The sequence below is a fragment of the Metopolophium dirhodum genome, chromosome 3 (genome assembly GCF_019925205.1).
Source record: "Metopolophium dirhodum isolate CAU chromosome 3, ASM1992520v1, whole genome shotgun sequence".
Taxonomy (NCBI): Eukaryota; Metazoa; Arthropoda; class Insecta; order Hemiptera; family Aphididae; genus Metopolophium; species Metopolophium dirhodum.
Window position 1 is genome coordinate 32,706,347 of NC_083562.1, and position 18,108 is coordinate 32,724,454.

General features: G+C 30.1%; 1 protein-coding gene across 3 annotated transcripts in view; it reads right to left on the reverse strand.

Moving 5' to 3' along the window:
- The window catches only part of LOC132941343 (peroxidasin homolog), a 432,704-nt gene that overhangs the window by 356,284 nt on the left and 58,312 nt on the right, over positions 1-18,108 (reverse strand). For all 3 annotated transcript variants that reach the window (XM_061009356.1, XM_061009358.1, XM_061009357.1), the window contains one exon: positions 4,743-4,773. The gene's annotated coding sequence lies outside the window, so the exon portion shown is untranslated. The remainder of the gene's footprint in view (positions 1-4,742; positions 4,774-18,108) is intronic.

Sequence of the window (18,108 nt, forward strand, 5' to 3'; positions counted from 1 at the left end):
ATTTCCTGTACCTATTCTTTAACCATATTTGCTATATTATATTATTATTTTTAAAATTTTTTTTTTTTGATATTCACAATCTGTATTTTACAATGGGTAAATTGGAGGGGGATTATTGGTGTGAAGGAGAAGTTGCCTATTGATGACACGCCGAAGGTATACATTATTATCTTCAATTGTTTGTTTTATATAATTTATATTTTCCAAATTAAAATTAAAATTAAATATTTTTTAACCAACTATACGAATTGTTGAATATAATTTTTATTGAAAAAATATAAACATAAAATATCTAATAACTATTATTTTCAATGTGAAAAAATCAAAACCAAGGTTAAAAATAAACAATAAGTAAATAATATTATGTATTATATTTTATTTTACAAGAATATTAATTTAATATTTCAAGTGAATACAAACTAAATGCATGCGTATTTAGCTGCACACATAATATAATATGAAGTGCATTTAGTATTCCTTTTTTTTTTCAAAAATCTAGAGATAATTCGATATAGTTATATTGGTTTTCATAATTATTTTTCTTCATACTTTTAGCTATAACTGTATATCTTAAAACCAACAATTGATAAGTAATATCGAATGATTAAATTTGAATGTGATCATTTTATTGCTTATTACGAAAACAGTTTCATGTCGTTTGAATAATATTTACTTTTCAGAAACTCGTATAAATATTTTCTTAAACGATGTATTTTAATGATGTTAAAACAATAAGAGTTTCCATTTCCTTGTCCAAATAAAGTCATCAGAAATTAATAAAACGAATTATTCTGTAGAAATTCATCATTTCAGAAGGGTTTATTGTACGTTGGGCATGAAACGGTAAGCGGCATAATATTGTAAGCACAATTGTATTTTCTGACAACGGTTATAACCCAAACAACATTTGGAGGATCTAACTTTGTTTGACAGTTATTTTTTCGGAACCAAATCGTTTTTGGACTCCAAGGTTATTTTCAACACAATTCTGCAAGTTTATGTTATTCAAATGACACAAAATTGTCTGTTAACGACTAATGAAATGTTTTTGAGCCAGTTGAAACACAAGTTGACAGATGTTTAGTATATTTACGTAAATTATTATCAAATACCTACGAAAAATAATAAAATGTTTTTAAATTGTATCATATTATGCAGTATATTTTTACTATGATTAATTAAGTGCAGAGTTATAAATTGTATAATATTAATTATAGTGTACGATTTGAATTGTACAAAATGCTGTAATTACGTTAATCTCTAAAAAAAACTCTACGTTTTTAAACGATTAATTAAAAAAAAAATTGTACACTACTGGCAATGTTGGTACGGGCTGTGAACTTATTATAATTACCGATCGGTGTGTTCATAATATAGTATACACCATGAGAATGTAAATAAACTTAGACTAATTATAAAAAAAAAACTCGGTCTTTAAACTTGAACTCGACATGTTGGTTATTAATTTAAAGGCCAAATTACACTGGGCTAAATTATGTGCACCTACCTATAATGTATACTCGCAGAGTACTAAAAAATATTTCCCTTAACAGGACACAAACTATGAACTTACCTGAAACTTTTCAAACAAGATTGAACCACTCAAGTATTTTTTTCGTTCTATTAAAACTAAAATGAGCATTATACATAGTTAAAATCAACAGAGCATAATATTAATGTTTTTTTTAACGATATAAAAAAACAGTCGACACATTGAAATAGCAACCGCATAATGCTTCCTCTAAAGCCAATACATATTACAAGATAATATTTTAGAAAATATACTTATGACTGGCTTTAAAAATAAAATATTGAAAAAAAACCGTCGAGACAGAGTGTATAATTTTATCCCTCGTCGTCTTTTGAGATGGACAATGAGTATACGAACTACCTATAGTTTATTTCCTTTAATGTTAAATTTGATATGACAGTTTAACGCATAAAACGTAACATCCAATCACGTTTTTCGTAGCTGACTAAGTCGACAACTCTGAAAAAAATACTACAAAAAAGTATCCTACAATAGTTGTATTGTCGCAGTGGTGCGTAGTGTATCGTTCAAAACGAAAGCAGAGTTACTAAAATAATAATTTTTGTGGATGGAACGTCGACGGATGAACGACTCCGTCTGATAGCAATGGCTTATTACGTTCAAACGACGATGGGTTGTCGTATCGCAGACACAAATGTTTGTCCGTTTGATGCGTCAACGAAATTGTTTAGTTGCACTACAGAGGAAGATGGGGTAATAGAGCAGATGGGTCGGGAAACTCGGGGACTAAATAGGGAAAAGATTTACAATAAAATTGAGGTATTTTTATACGCATATATATATAATATATTAATATGTTATACGCCGTTGCGGCGGTAGCGGTGGAGGGAGGGGTGAAGGTAGGAGTCTTTTGAGATGGACAATGAGTACCTATATAGGACTACGATATATATATATATATATATAGATAAGAACTACCTTTATAGTTTATTTACTTTATTGTTAAAAACGATAAAACAGTTTAGTGGAAACGAGTATGACGTAACATCCAATCACTTGTTTCGCAGCAGACAAGGTCAACAGCTCTGCAAAAAATACTACGAAAAAATATCCTCCCATAGTTGTATTGTCGTAGTGGTACCTACGTGTATCGTTCAAAACGAAATCAGAGTTACTAAAATAATAATTTATGAGGATGGAATGTCGACAGAGGAACGACGACGTCCGGTAGCAGTGGCTTACGTTCAAACGACGATGGGCTGTCGTATCGCAGACAAATGTTTGTCCGTTTGATGCGTTAACGAAATACAGAGGATGATGGAGTAATTGAGAAGATGGGTCGGGAAACTCGGGAACTATATAGGGAAAAGATTTACAATAAAATTGAGGTATTTTTATACGCATATATATATAATATATTAATATGTTATACGCTGTTGCGGCGGTAGCGGTGGAGTGAGGGGTGAAGGTAGGAGTCTTTTGAGATGGACAATGAGTACCTATATAGGACTACGATATATATATATATATAGATACGAACTACCTTTATAGTTTATTTACTTTATTGTTAAAAACGATACAACAGTTTAGTGGAAATGAGAATGACGTAACATCCAATCACGTGTTTCGCTGCAGACAAGGTCAACAGCTCTGCAAAAAATACTACGAAAAAATATCCTCCCATAGTTGTATTGTCGTAGTGGTACCTACGTGTATCGTTCAAAACGAGAAAGCAGAGTTACTAATAACAATTTATGTGGATGGAATATCGACGGAGGAGCGACGACGCCCTATAGCAGTGGCTTACGTTCGAACGACGGTATCGCAGACACAAATGTTTGTCCGTTTGATGCGTTAACGACATTGTGTTTGTACTACATAGAGGAACATGGCGCAATAGAGCAGATGGGTCGGGGGACTTGGGGACTATATTATATAGAAACAGGAAACGATTTACGATCGAGGTATTTTTTATACCGTTGCGCTGGTGGGCGGTTGGGTGGTGGGGAGGGGAGAGGGGTTGAAGGGAGGAGCGGAATTCGGTAAAGCAAATTTCGGCGGTTGTGAGACAAACGACAACATGTGCGTTTTGCGTCTGCAGGACCTCGGGACGTTTCGAAATAAGGACACACGGAAAAAAAGAATTACTATAATATTGTAGTTGAACAAACTATAGTGAATATAACTATTTAATAGGTGAAATAACTAAAATGATTTACTTCTTATTACTATAAAAATATAGTTATTAGTTATGGTTAGGTTTACTATATTTTATAGTTAATGCAGTTCTTAATGTTTGAATTGACTAAAAAATTTGGTCAACATAACATAATTCAGTTCGAATAACTGTAATAACTTACTTGACTTTAATAATATTTTAGTAAATCGGATTAATCGTATAGGTTCCCTATGACAATAATTACAATGTACAGGCAATCCTACTATTTTTATAGTACAAACAACTGTTTTGTTTTATTCGTGCACGCTTGTGGTGGACGATGGCGTTTACGCTTTTATCCGCGGGATATATGACGGACGAAAAAAAATGTGAAAACGCACCGACATGACTGCCTACCTATACCGTCTCTGGACTAAATTATTTACGACGTAAACGCGTCTCGTACACATATTATACACTATACCTACCTAGTATGTTATTATTGTGTTTCGAAAAAGTGTTCGCATGCGACGAGTGTAATAATGATATAATGTACGTCATCATAATATTATTATTATTATTATTATTATTGTTGTTGTACGGTGCTGTTTCCCAACTCGTTTGATAACGGCCACCGACTATCTCGATTTACGAAAATGTACACGAAGGTACAAAACCTTTCTATTTTTTATCATAGTATTTTAAAACGAATATATCAATAGTAATAATATTACATTTAATTTCAAAACACATTACTATTATTGTTTAGAATGTTTATTGGGATTTTAAAATTGAAATGTTTTGGTAGGTATCACCCTGAATACTTGACTGACTGTTCATATATAATTTATTTCTAGTATTTAAATTGCTCTAATAGTTTGTAAAATAGTAGGAAGTAATAATTCGTTTTTTGCATGCACCCAGGTATACACAAAACTATTACGTATGACTTTACTATTTATACACATTATAGTACACAAATAAACCGTCCTTCGTATTATTTGTATGTACTAAAGAAGTCGTTTTTATATATCGATTTAAATGGATAAATATTAAATTTTGATTTTGTGAAAAAAAATAAAAATTACTCACTTCCTAGTGTAGGGTTCACATCTCAATTCCCCTGAAACATAAAATAAAACCATATTCAATGAATTATTTTATAGAAAGTCACATAATGCATACAATTTATAAATGCTTTCAATGCAAACAATAACTGTGCATTTGAAACTATATAATACACAAATTGTTGATATTTTTAATGAGTTCAACGTTAAATTTTCAATACTTTATAAGTTGAACCCGTTGAGGACTTCCGAACAAAACTGAATATAACGAACCATAGTACAATTAATATTCATTGATGTTTGGGTTTATAATTCAAAAATACGTAAATTATGTTCTATTTAATCATTTTCATACTATGGAAAAAACCTTTTTGACCGTTAATGATAAGTATTGCAATATTAAACCGTATTATTCTCTTACTCTATGAATGTTTTATACGATAAATAAAATCTATATTTTAAGTTTTGAAATGACAAAAGTTTAACTAATTAAAGTTCAACTAATCATATGAACGACACATAAACACCTGATGGAGTCTGTCTGTATCGTTATAATAATATTGTAGTTTCAAAATAGGATGTGCTATCGTGCGGATCTCTAACTATATATTACCTATCTATAAAAAAACAATTCAACGGAATATCTAAATAAAACTGCGGTCGACGCACAAACAGATCAATAACAAAAAACAAGTTGCCCGTGAGACGATAGTTAATTTTATCGTAATTTATAAACAAACAGTGCACAACAAACATTCGTTTAACAGTGTTTTTTCAATTTTTTTTCATTGGACGTCAATGTTTGCCAACCCCATACATTATTAATTGTTTTTAAAAATACATGCACAGACATCATAATAATATATTATAATACGTCGATATTATATTATATTACAATTTTTTTTTCCCATGAATGTATGTCTGCAATATATACATATATATGTATATATTATTTTTGTTGTTCAAAACATTTCCGTGGGGACGATACAATCAACAATTACATTATGATGGACCCTTTCATCAGTACAACCTCGGGATATGAACAAATTAGGAAGATAATTTAAAATAATTAAATATTTTTAATATAATTTGAGCATTATTCTATTCTATTTTATACTCGAATTCCAAATTGAAACGCTCCAGAAATACCTTACAAGTTAATCCTTAAAGCACACACCTACACCGCGGGTCCTTGAAATATTATATAGCTACTATGCGTAAATTAATTATGCAAGTGCTTTGGGAATCAAGGTGAACATTTTTCATATTTTTTAATCGACATTTTCCGTTGGTCTTGAAACACCCGATATACCTATTTAATTACAATAAAGACAATAACTATGTATTTTTATTTATTTCACTTAAATAATACATTGATCACAGTAAAGTTAGAAGTAGGTACCTACTTGGAAATATCATCATTATATTCAAGAATCTATAATATTATTTTAATATGCTCATTGTTTTCTTGGAATTTAATTATTTTGTTCATTAGTAACACATAATAATGATAATACATAGTACATAATATAACCCCCTGCAGGCGTTATGATAAGTGTCACTTACTCATTATTTCATTTAGTTTTTTTAATGAGGTAGATCACGGTAAACAAAGTTAGGTAAGATTAATTTATGTAACAAAGTACGATCGGTTATCTTATTTTAAAAAATAAATATTTTACATAGAAACAAAAATCTGTCAAAATAATGCAATTTTTATCATATTGTTATAGCTGAAAAATATGTACTATGGTTCATTGGATGATACATAGACGTACTGCCATTTATACTTGTATTCAATAAATGTAGGTATTTATGAAGTGTTGTCATAAAAAAATTAATTCATAAATATTTAAACTAATATAATCATATAATGTTGTGTTTACGACACTGTACGAGTAAATACATTTAACAAAAAAAAAAAAAAAAAACGAAACGCGTAGGTAGATACGTTTATATTTCTCTGCAATATCACGTAAATTGTTAATAGAGACTACAAAATACTAGGCCGTAAAAAAAAAAACACAAACATTTTGATCAAACATAATATAAAAGTTAAAACGTTAGATCGTATTTCGTATAATATACAAAGAGTGTCAAAGACCTATACTGCAGTTTATTAGCTGGAAGCATCAAAAATAACATTGTAAAAAGTGTCTGTCCGTCACTACAACAGCAACATATCGTAAAAATCTTTAAGTTCGTTCCGTAAATTTAGAGGAATGAATTTCGCCCGTTCGACCATCGCCTAATAAATTATTTATTGCGTATTATAGATTTTGTATCTATTTTTACCTTGCCTACTTAATATAATATATTATATATAGTTTGTATAGAATTTCATCGTTCAATTTGTTTTCGTTTTTTCACGGAATTCGCACAAATCAAAGTCTAAAAGTCATATTTGTACAATATAATATATATTGTGCAATGGGTCATCGCGTAAATAAGTACAAGACTCAAAATTTATGGACGGTCGCAGCTGCGGTTCGTCGTACTCAGATAATATTCTAAAATTTCACTTACAAATTAGATGTGTACTTAACGGTACTCGACTGCTACTTATTCGACATCGATCGGGCCTGACATTCGTCATTCGTCACCGTACGCGATTTACGGAGAGACAACACTCTGGCTAGACAATTTGACAGGCATGTCCTGGTGTAAATTTTTTATTATACTCTCGCAATGAAAAAATCATTTGGTTTCGAGAATCTGTGCCCACCGACGATGACGATCGAACACGTTTCATATTGTATACAGCATTTATATACGTCCCGTGTGGCAAGGGACAAGCAGACTTCCACGACTGATGATCGATAGTTCTATCACGTGGTGAACGCTGGACTATTCTCCCGGTGAAAAATGTTGGGACTTCGGTCAGGAAATTACGTTTTCATTTTCTCAGCGTGATATTATATAGTCTTTCGACTAGATGCTAATGACTTTTTACGCAATTTTGAATATATTTTTATCATTATTAGATAGTTGAGCCAAACATCTTTGTCGTCAAATAGTCCTTTGCAAACAATTTAATATAGGTTAGGTAACGTATTTATTACAGGCAAGTACAACGCAAGACGCGTGGACACTAAGATGTCTGAAGAACCACTTCTTATTAATATAAATTGACAAAATAAACTATTGTTAAATACTTCTAAACAATATATTTCAAGAATAGGTATACGTTTGGGTCATTATTAGTGTTATAAGTTAAGCCCAACTGAGAGTGATAATATACATATTGTATTGAAAAATAACAGCCGCTGTTTATTTTCTTGTCTTATAAGTCGTTTTCATAATAATTATTATCTTTTGAACTACAATAAAGTTCAGAAAAAAATGCTGTTTTAAGTATAAACAAATTACCTACGTTTAGTTCTCGACCAAAAAAATGGTTATACTGGACGGATGAAACATTTTAAACATTTTTCACCGCCAAAATACGATTGAAATAAAATACCAATTTCTTTTGTCACGTTTTTTTTTGTTTTACTTGCAGAAATGTATAAATATCATTTACTCTCTACTCAGACATTTTCCACTGATCAAAATATTTGTTCTAAAACTTGGTCCAACGCAAGAATATAATCTAATCGACGAGAATTTATTGTTTAGTATGAAAAAATATGAATTTGTCGAAAGTAGAAATATATAATATAGACGTTATTATATTGTAAATAATATAACATGAAACGTCTTATCGGACTTTAAAGAGTCAATATAAAATGCATTAAATTCTATATAAAAAAACAATTTTAACTAAAATGTCGTAGAATTTGTTATTTGTGTTGTTAATGGCAGTTATTATTGTTACGTCTCGATGAAATAATATGCGTATTATAATAATATATACATTACTGTTATTTTTTTCTCAATGAAAACCTTTTAACAAAAACCGTTTTTATTTTACGTGTATTTTTTTAGACAAAATATTACGGAAAAGAAACAATATGATATGAACGAACGACGAACGTATTTCTTTTATAGGCCATTGAAAAGAAAAACAATAATCAATGAGCAAAACAAAATATTGACGTTTCGGTAAAACTGACATGATTTTTTTTTTCATAATATTATTTTATTATTTATTATTTCATCTGAGCAGTTGAATAAAAACTATAAAAACATGTCGTTCCTAATTATTTTAATAAATACGAAGGCATTTGAGTATTGTATAAGATTTAAAGGGACATGAAAAAAATTTTAATTATAAATTATAATAGAATTACCACGAGAGTACGACACAATTTTAAATTAAACCTTATTTTTTAAATTTGTACGCTGTCGTTTCAAATTCGCTTGAACATATTTTCAACCTCTTGACTATTGTCTTGGATATCCAGGCAGGGTTTAATAATTAAAAAGGTACAACCTGGTAAAACAATAGAGAAATAGTCATTTTAACTTTCCGAAATGTTAAAAATTCCTTTAGGGCTTGTAGTGAACTCTGCAAATATAATTTCGTAATCAAGATAATCAATTATACATGAAGTCTACGCACAATTGATTATGTTAGGAAATCTTATTTCTGTTTTTAAATATGTAACAGCCTAAACAATTGCACAATAGCTAGTACAAAATAAATGAATTGTTTATAACGACCGTATGAACGCGTTTTTAGTACAAAATCATAGTTTCTTTAATTTTCAAATATTGAGAAAAAATGAATTATATTTTATAAAGTGATAATACTATGTGTAATAGTTTTTATTACATGTGTGACAATCATTTTCATAAATTTCTTATTTTTATTACTGTCGTCGTGATGGTTTAACAATTTACCGCTACAAGTTTTTGATCGCATTCGTTGGAAATTTATAGTAATATGCAATTTTTATAAATGTATAATAATATTATAATCATATTACAAAACGTTTTCAGACTTTTCTGAAAAAGTAATATTATAGCATAGGTATTAGGTACCATTTAACTTTTTAAAATACTATTTGCCATTAAACTAAGAATATTTTTAATTATTATCAATGCCAAGTTATCCACAATAATTGTGTTGTATAAATAGTATACAAGCAATAGTATAATAATAGTACAATTTGGTGGTTCTAAAATTATTATATCATAAACGAATCGTAAGATAAACAAAATCTGATCATTATACATATACATTTTTGTTATAATTTTTCTTTAAATTAATAGGTAATAATAATTACCTTTTTAATTTTATAATTTTTTAATTTTTTGAGTTTTTACTGTTTCAGAAGCCTTAATCACCACAATAATATTACGGTCGCTGTAGTGTTTCCGTGACAGTGTTGCTTGGTAAGAAAAAAACTCCTAATTAATCTAATTTTCTAATTCATAACTATAAGGTATCCTAAGTGTATAATTACGACCCCTAACTTTCCTTTGTGTATAGTTGAATCCCCCACCGATGCAATTACTGCGTCTCAAGCACAAACATAATAATTTAGGTCTCTAAATTAACCAACGGACAGTGCAATCCACAAAACTACAATATTGCAGCCCCATAAAACAAATTTGGGTACAGGTTGTTGGCAACTAACTACATAGACCGGTTTAAGCGAATTTAGCAGTGTGCGCAATGAAATTTTTAGGGAAAATTGTATTGAAAAAAAAAACAAAGATTTTTGTTTTTAAATTTCAAACTAAATATTTTTTGAAGTTAGATTGTATAATGTTATTTATCTGATAAATAACAATTTTGTGGACATTGAAAGTATTCTAAGTATTTGAAATGTACTTATACACAATGGATTGAGTGTTTGAAAGTGAAACAGATGGATCACATGGAATGATTTTCAAATAATTTATTATTTCTGATAAATACCTATAATACCTACCAACAAAAGTGATCAATAAACTCTTAAAAAAAAAAGTTATATTTTTTACTGATTACCTAATATTTAAGTTAACCAATAAGGGAACTTATGATATTATCAAAGCATAAATTAGCTTTATAATTTGTATAGATTTTTTTTTTTTGTTTTTATTCTTTAATACATTTCGCAATCGTAATAGTTATTAATTATTATATTATAATACGGGGCAGTAAGAGTTCCCTAAAAGTATAGGGTAAGTAGGGATGATGGGATTTTGGAGCAGATTTGAATGAAAATACGAAAACACGTTTTAAATTTGAATTCATTTTTTAATAGTCGTTGCCAATGCGACATTATGTATCGTATAGTTCAAATTAATATTAATAACAGACCAAAATATTTAGTGCAACAGCAACGAAATGAAACTGACGGACGGCGAGAATTTTAATTCGGTATTTCTTAACTGTGGATTAATAATCGTTCAAAAATATAATAAATTGTCGGTGTAGGTTCGCAAATACAACGATTTATTATTCCGGGACGATAGGGTGGAATGAAGAGCATGGACCTATATATTTTGCTAAACTCGTAAAAAGGGTTTTACTGTTTACTTAAAGTTTATCAGCCAATCAGCTATAACAATTATTATACATAACGTTTTCGAAATATTCGAAAGCCCAAAACTACATCATTTTACAGCGAATGGGTTACACACTTGGAAAAACTTTCAATTTTAAACTATCTCTTATATCATATAAATGTAAAACTGTCGAAAAGTTAATCCGTGAAAAAGAAAAAAAAAATGCTGTATTTAAGATGAAAAGTTCTTCTTTTCTCCTTAACGGTTTTTTTTCACATAAAAAAAAAATAATATTCAAAGTCTCATTTCTATAATAACCACTACCAAGAAATCTATTTAGTATTTTCCTATCGTTACGATGTGTAGGTAACGCACCTAATAACGATATCGTTAAACGTGCCATTAAAGTGCGTTTTGTTTGTGAATTTATATATATTTATTATGTACATATTATACTCAATTATCTGCTCGGGTACCTACTTAATAATATTATTATATTATGTTGGTTATAATATATTATACAATAAGCAAGCGAGCAGGTAATCAAATTATCATTCTTAATAGTACGCTTTTAATGGGTCTGATAATTAAAACGTAAGTTATTACACTCAATTATGAAAACCTACATAGTATTTTCTACCTACATTGCAGCTATACAGTGAAAATATTATTGTCGTCTCAAAGGAAATGGCAAGCGATTTAAGTGAATATAGTTTTTTTTTTTTTTTTTAAATTAAATGAAATGAAATATTAGAATTAATCATCAGTTTGGAGCACGTATTAAGTACATTAGTCATTCGGGTGGACTTTAATTTTATTTTTTCATATTTTCATTATTATACACAGAAGAAACGATGTAGTTAAGTGCGAGGGACATCGACGCAAACGTGACTAGCATTTTCTACGTTTAAAACCATTCCCTAGTTTTATTTTATTTTTTTTTTATCCAGTATTTACGAACAACATAAAATATTATAAAGCTAAATTCTAATAGCAGATGAAAATTAATTAATACGAACAGTATTTTGGGACAGAAATTTTCTTGGAACTCTCCTACCATTATTTTTTTTACCCCTCGCCACGTAGCGGAATTTTAAACAATATTATCTTAATTTGTTTCAATTTGAATATATTATTTTAGTTAATACAACTTGATGCATGCTCATAAACATGACTTGTCATGTCATCATTTTCCGTGCGTTTAGGTTGTCAGCCACCCATGTGTTGTGCGCAGGTCATCAACGAAACCAAAACATTATTCTGCATGATATTTACATAATATGTATAAATAGTAATACGAAACAAGTTGATGAAACCATCATAGTGATTTTTTTATCATTTCAAAGTATAATTCATAAATCATAAAAAGTAACAAATAATTTTAATATAATGAATAATAATATTTTTTTTTATTGTTCTTAAGCTTCGGCAACTATGGCCATTAGCTGTAGTGGTTTGTTTGTGGGTTGTTAGTGTCGGTAGGGGAAGGAACACGTGTGTGTTGGGTTTGGCAGAATTTTTGATTGGGCACCCGTAGGTATCTGCCATGCCCGGGTGGGGGATGGCGGCACTTGTTGTCCGGACACCGTGACTTCCACGGAGAAAAATGCCGCCCGGTGGTCGAGGATCGAACTCGGACCGGCTGTGCCGAATCCGTCGCGTTAGACCGCTCGGCCACCTCGTCCCCCGAATAATAATATTATAATCATTCGAATCGTAATAATAATGGTAATGCTCAAAATAAAATATAATAAAACGGAAAAGAAGGTAACGATCAACTATACCTCATCATTAAGTTGATAAATTATGTAACGAATTTGTTAAATTTGAACTCAATGGTAAATAAAATTGCATACGTTAATACTATCTGACAATCTTAACACAAAGTAAATTATATAATTGCTATTTTAGTATTCTATTTTACTATTTATAATTTAAATTAATAGTTAATACATTAAAATATAATCTAAATTGAACTATTTTATTTTCGAACTCATCGAATTTTTTATATTAAGTATGTGTTTTAAAATATTGTCTTTAATAGTTAATACATTCTAAAAAAAATAGGTTATATAAAAACTAATTAATAGATACAAAATAGTGAGTAGCTTAGTGAATCACATTGACCATTGTAGATAGACAGCTGATTGCCTATATTGATAGACACTCATATTCAGTGTGCGGATTAGATAGGTAAGTATTTTTTTATCTAGATAAAGATAAAGATAATGCAACTCAAATGTATCTAGATAGATATAAAAGATAACTTAACACATATTTATATAGATAAAGATAAAGATAAATATTTTTTATCTAGATAAAAAGAAGATACAATTTTTTTTTAAAGGGTTTTAAATTTAGGTATATTTTAGTTAAGCACTAGGAACATGATAATAATAATGATATAAATAAAAACAATTACATTATTTATAAACCATAAACTTGGTTCGAGAATCTGTATAAATATTTAAAATGCGTTTGTACAATTTCGAGATTTTTATCAATAAAAAAAGTATCAAGATGCATTTATTTAGATTACTAAAAAAATTATCTAAGACGGACGTTTAGATACCTTGTGATACTTTGTGAACACTGTTCATATTTTTGATAACATAACCAAATTTTTTATTTTTACGATGAAACTATTTATACCAAATACCACTAAAATACTCTTGACAGTATTATATTAATTACTCATTATCTCGAACAGTATTAACATTTTTACATTAATTGATAACATTCATTAATTGATAACATTATAAAACACAAATTTTGAAAATCAAACTAGTTGTTAATTAGTATTAAGTATTTAAAGTTAAGATTAGTGAAGTGGATTTCTTATCCCGCAAATTGTTGGTTCACTTCACGGCTGATAAAAAAACTTTGAATATTTATAACAATTTAATACTTCTTATTTGGAATTCGATGTTAAATATCGATCTTCTCAGGCAAATATTCTGATTAGAAATTAAACATGTATGTTGTCATTCAGAAAAGTAAAAATTTATAAAAAGATAACGGATCAATATAGTAAAATACCTACTAAAATATGTAAAATGTTTTTTTTTTTTTACCACAAATTTTTTATTAAAATGTTTTCAAATATGCTTTAAAAATACGCAAGTTATACTGGTTGGCTGGATTACATTCCACACTAAATCTGGCAAACAAACGGCCTTGTATTTAACGTTATGTAGCTTTCATCAAACCAATTTGGACTTATGGCATGATAAAGTTATGGTGTTGTGCCAGAAATAGCGTAATTCAACGTCGTGGTCCCTTCTTACTATGGCTACACGTTCATACCGGATCGACAAGAATTATTATTATTTCATCCATCGAAGTCAGAATATGATTTCACCTATACATGATGAAAATATAAACAATTTTGCAAACAAACATGCTGAGAACTAGAGACGCGCGTCAACGAAACTGCTAAACAACTTCCTAACATTTCGCCAGACATTATAGACACCACATACGCTTGAAGCCAAACGATTTGGTTTGAGTGATTTTGACTAAGTAAAGGAGCTACCTCGTTGAAAGTATAACCCCAAACATATTCGTGTATAGGTACGAAACAAGGTATATTATATTTATATGATCTGTAAAATTACAGTACAACTATTATGTTATAAATTATTTGATATTTATTCATTATCACGTATACACCCTTTATGTATTGTATTTATTGATAATTCGTCGTTTAAATAAAGATGACTGTCGAAAGTAAAAAAAAATAAAACAATCTTGTTTACAAATTATATGTGTTTACTGTTAAAATAATCACCATGTTATATATTATTATAAATAAAGTCTTTGAAATGAAACGTTTCTTAATTAATGTTACAATAGAGCTGTACAATTGTACTCCACGAAACGCATACGCTACAACTGATATAAAAATAACATAATTCGCGAAAACCATAAACGTCCGTTTTTCTCTGTGGTCTTTTGTAAAACGAATTTTATTTTAATTGATATTTTGTACGGAGACATGAGACTATTTTCCTTTTGAAAATAACAACAATATGATGGCTAATTTCCCCAAGATTGAATTACGAGCGGAAACACATCGTTTCGGAACTTTGGCAAATGCGAATTCAATTAATTTCGAATCAGCGTTAAACCCATTAATCAATGTCGGTTTTCGTACGTCCGCATAAAAATGAAAAAGAAAAGAAAAAAAATAATACACACGTAGATAATATTATTATTATTATTATTACGTCGCGTCTTGTCGCCGCGATTTTTGTGTTCTTACGTTTTAACTTTGCCACGACTGCATCCGCTCGGTGATAAAATAATGATAATATATTGTTCACCCTTTATCATTGTTTCACCGTGTCATATTATTGTCATAAACAAAAATATGTGATAAATCGTAGTGCGATCACGCACAATTTATCTATCCATATAGCCGCCTGCACGTTGGTCAAAAACCAAAAATGATCTTTCGTAAAAAAACTACGGAAACCTATAGGGGGGGGGGAGGGGTATGGTATAATATGTGTATTATAAAAATATGCCAATGGTGTTAAAACAAAAAAAATATATATAATATATAGAAAAAAAACCAAATTCAATACCCTCACCCTCGTCCCTGGGTCCTTTAAGCACCCCGGGCCCTGTACAATATACGAAATTCGACTAGCCGGACCGCGAAAATAATATTATTTTTGTGTGTTTTTAATCCTGTGCAATGCTGTGATGGTGTAGTATGCGCACGCGCGGCCAGAGAGACCACACATCGAACGCATATTATATGTATATAACACTACACTTACTATTTCGACTGTCGTTGGTGCAGTCGTTTGTTTTATGGCCAGAAATAGCGACCGGGTACGCCCGAATCCCGATTTTATTGTACTGTACGGTTATTATTACTATTATTGCTATTATCGTCATCATCTTCGATCCCGGACCGTAATGCGTTTTTCCACTAGCACTGTCCCAACTATATTATACACCTGTACGATGCGGTGTATTAGGGTTTGTATTGTAGTGCGTGTGCGACGATTAAATTGCGTATGTTGTGTCGTCCGATCGTAGTAAGACGCGCACCACACATTAATAAATCGTACAGGTCCGACTATAACGCTTGGTCACCAGAAACCCGGTCAACGTGGTGGCCACAAGCACAGCGACTGTATTATTGTTATTATTATAATGTGGACCTAACCGAATCGTCGTTCACGGTTTACGTTGAAAATTAATGTCATAAATCCCCCGCGGACGAGTATTGATACATCAACCTCACACATAACAACACCTCATATCTTGTTCTACAATCAGCTTTATCCGTAGTAGAAAACTAGCAGATATAGTAGTAAGCCACTCGAGAATAAACCGTTTTTTGAAATTAAATTTAAGATACCAAAAAAAAATCTCTTTTATTAACCTTTTTAGTTTTTGAGATACGCATTGTGCAATAGTGAACGAATTACATTTTTGTTATTTATAAATTAATTTTATGACGTTTTGTCTAGGATTCTGACGACAGGATTCATTAGTTGTTTTATTTTTTTATTGACTTAAAGCCCGTTGACTATCATGGCCATTATAGATGTATGTAGGGAAGGAGGCGGGTATGGTTAGTTTGGAACACGTGCATTTTTTTGGCGAGGATTTGTCAATAAAAACCTGGGTGGTCACCCATCCCAGAGCTAGTGACACTGGCCGGCGCTTGCACTCAGAGCCCGTTTCGAGACTGAATACATTCACCGTGCGCAACACCAGGCCATTAATTAGTTTAGGTACTTTACATTATGAGGCACTAGCTCATTTTAATATGACCTATCTACCTGTAGTACGAGTAGCACTTGATCCATAATATTTTTATTGATTTTTTTTATTACTGGTGATTTATTCGGATACCTTTATCGAAATATTATTCAGTATGAAAAAATGAAAGTTCAATTTTTACAAGTCTGAAATTTATTACCAACAAAAAAAAAAAATAATAATCGCTGTACCAAAGTCCAATGAAGAGTGTTATGGTAGGTATATTAAAATAATGTAAAACAAAAGTAAAAAACGAAACTCAGATGAAAGCTTGAAAAAGTACATTACTTAAAGTGTTTGAATGTCTATTAAAAATTTTGAAACCGGGATATTAAATAAGAGTAAACGTGCATCAATATTTTTATAATCGAGGGGCGTTTGAGATCCCCTCACTCAAATAACCAAACTATATGTATAGTTTGACAAATTCTTAACAGACATTAACGATAGTTTGACAACATAAATTACGCACGTTAAAATTTGATGACTTATATTACATATTGAGATAAAACGATCTGTAAATGTTTTCGTTATTAATAATTCAGTTTAGGTAAATAACTAAGTACAAGTCGCACAACGGACCAAAAATTTATAAGTGCCCATGTCACACGCAATATTGGACCTGTACCCGTTATTATAGTACAAGATATTTTTCAATACAATTTATAACATGTCGGGTTGGTACTGAATTTTTCGGTTTTGGTTCCTAGAGAAACGATGATAATTCAAAAGTACCACAATATTATTAAAAACGTTTTCTGTTTCTGTCAAATTTTCAACCAATTTGACGTGGTATAGTTGTTTTTATACTTGATTAAAACAATAGGCGAGAATAATAACAAACCGTTACGATCAAAGCCGTGTAAAAAATACATTACTAGTAGACACTCTCGACATTTCCAAAATACTTATACAAGTCATTCGGTTCCAGATCATTTATAAATAATTCAATCTTAAGTACCTACAACGTTAAATAATGTCCCGTTTAATACATAATTGAACCGTTTCGTCTGATTTAAAAAAAAAACAAAAAATTAATAATTCTCTCTTTTGATATTTTTCTTTCTCGGTGAGTGCATTTATCACACTTGATTTAGTACGTCGCAAGTGGTGCACGTTATATGGGACCTTCCTTTATCATTAAAATACGTGCACCGTAAGTTATATTATATAAGTATGTGAGTTAAGTGCGATGCTAAGACCGATTGTTACAAATTAATATTGTA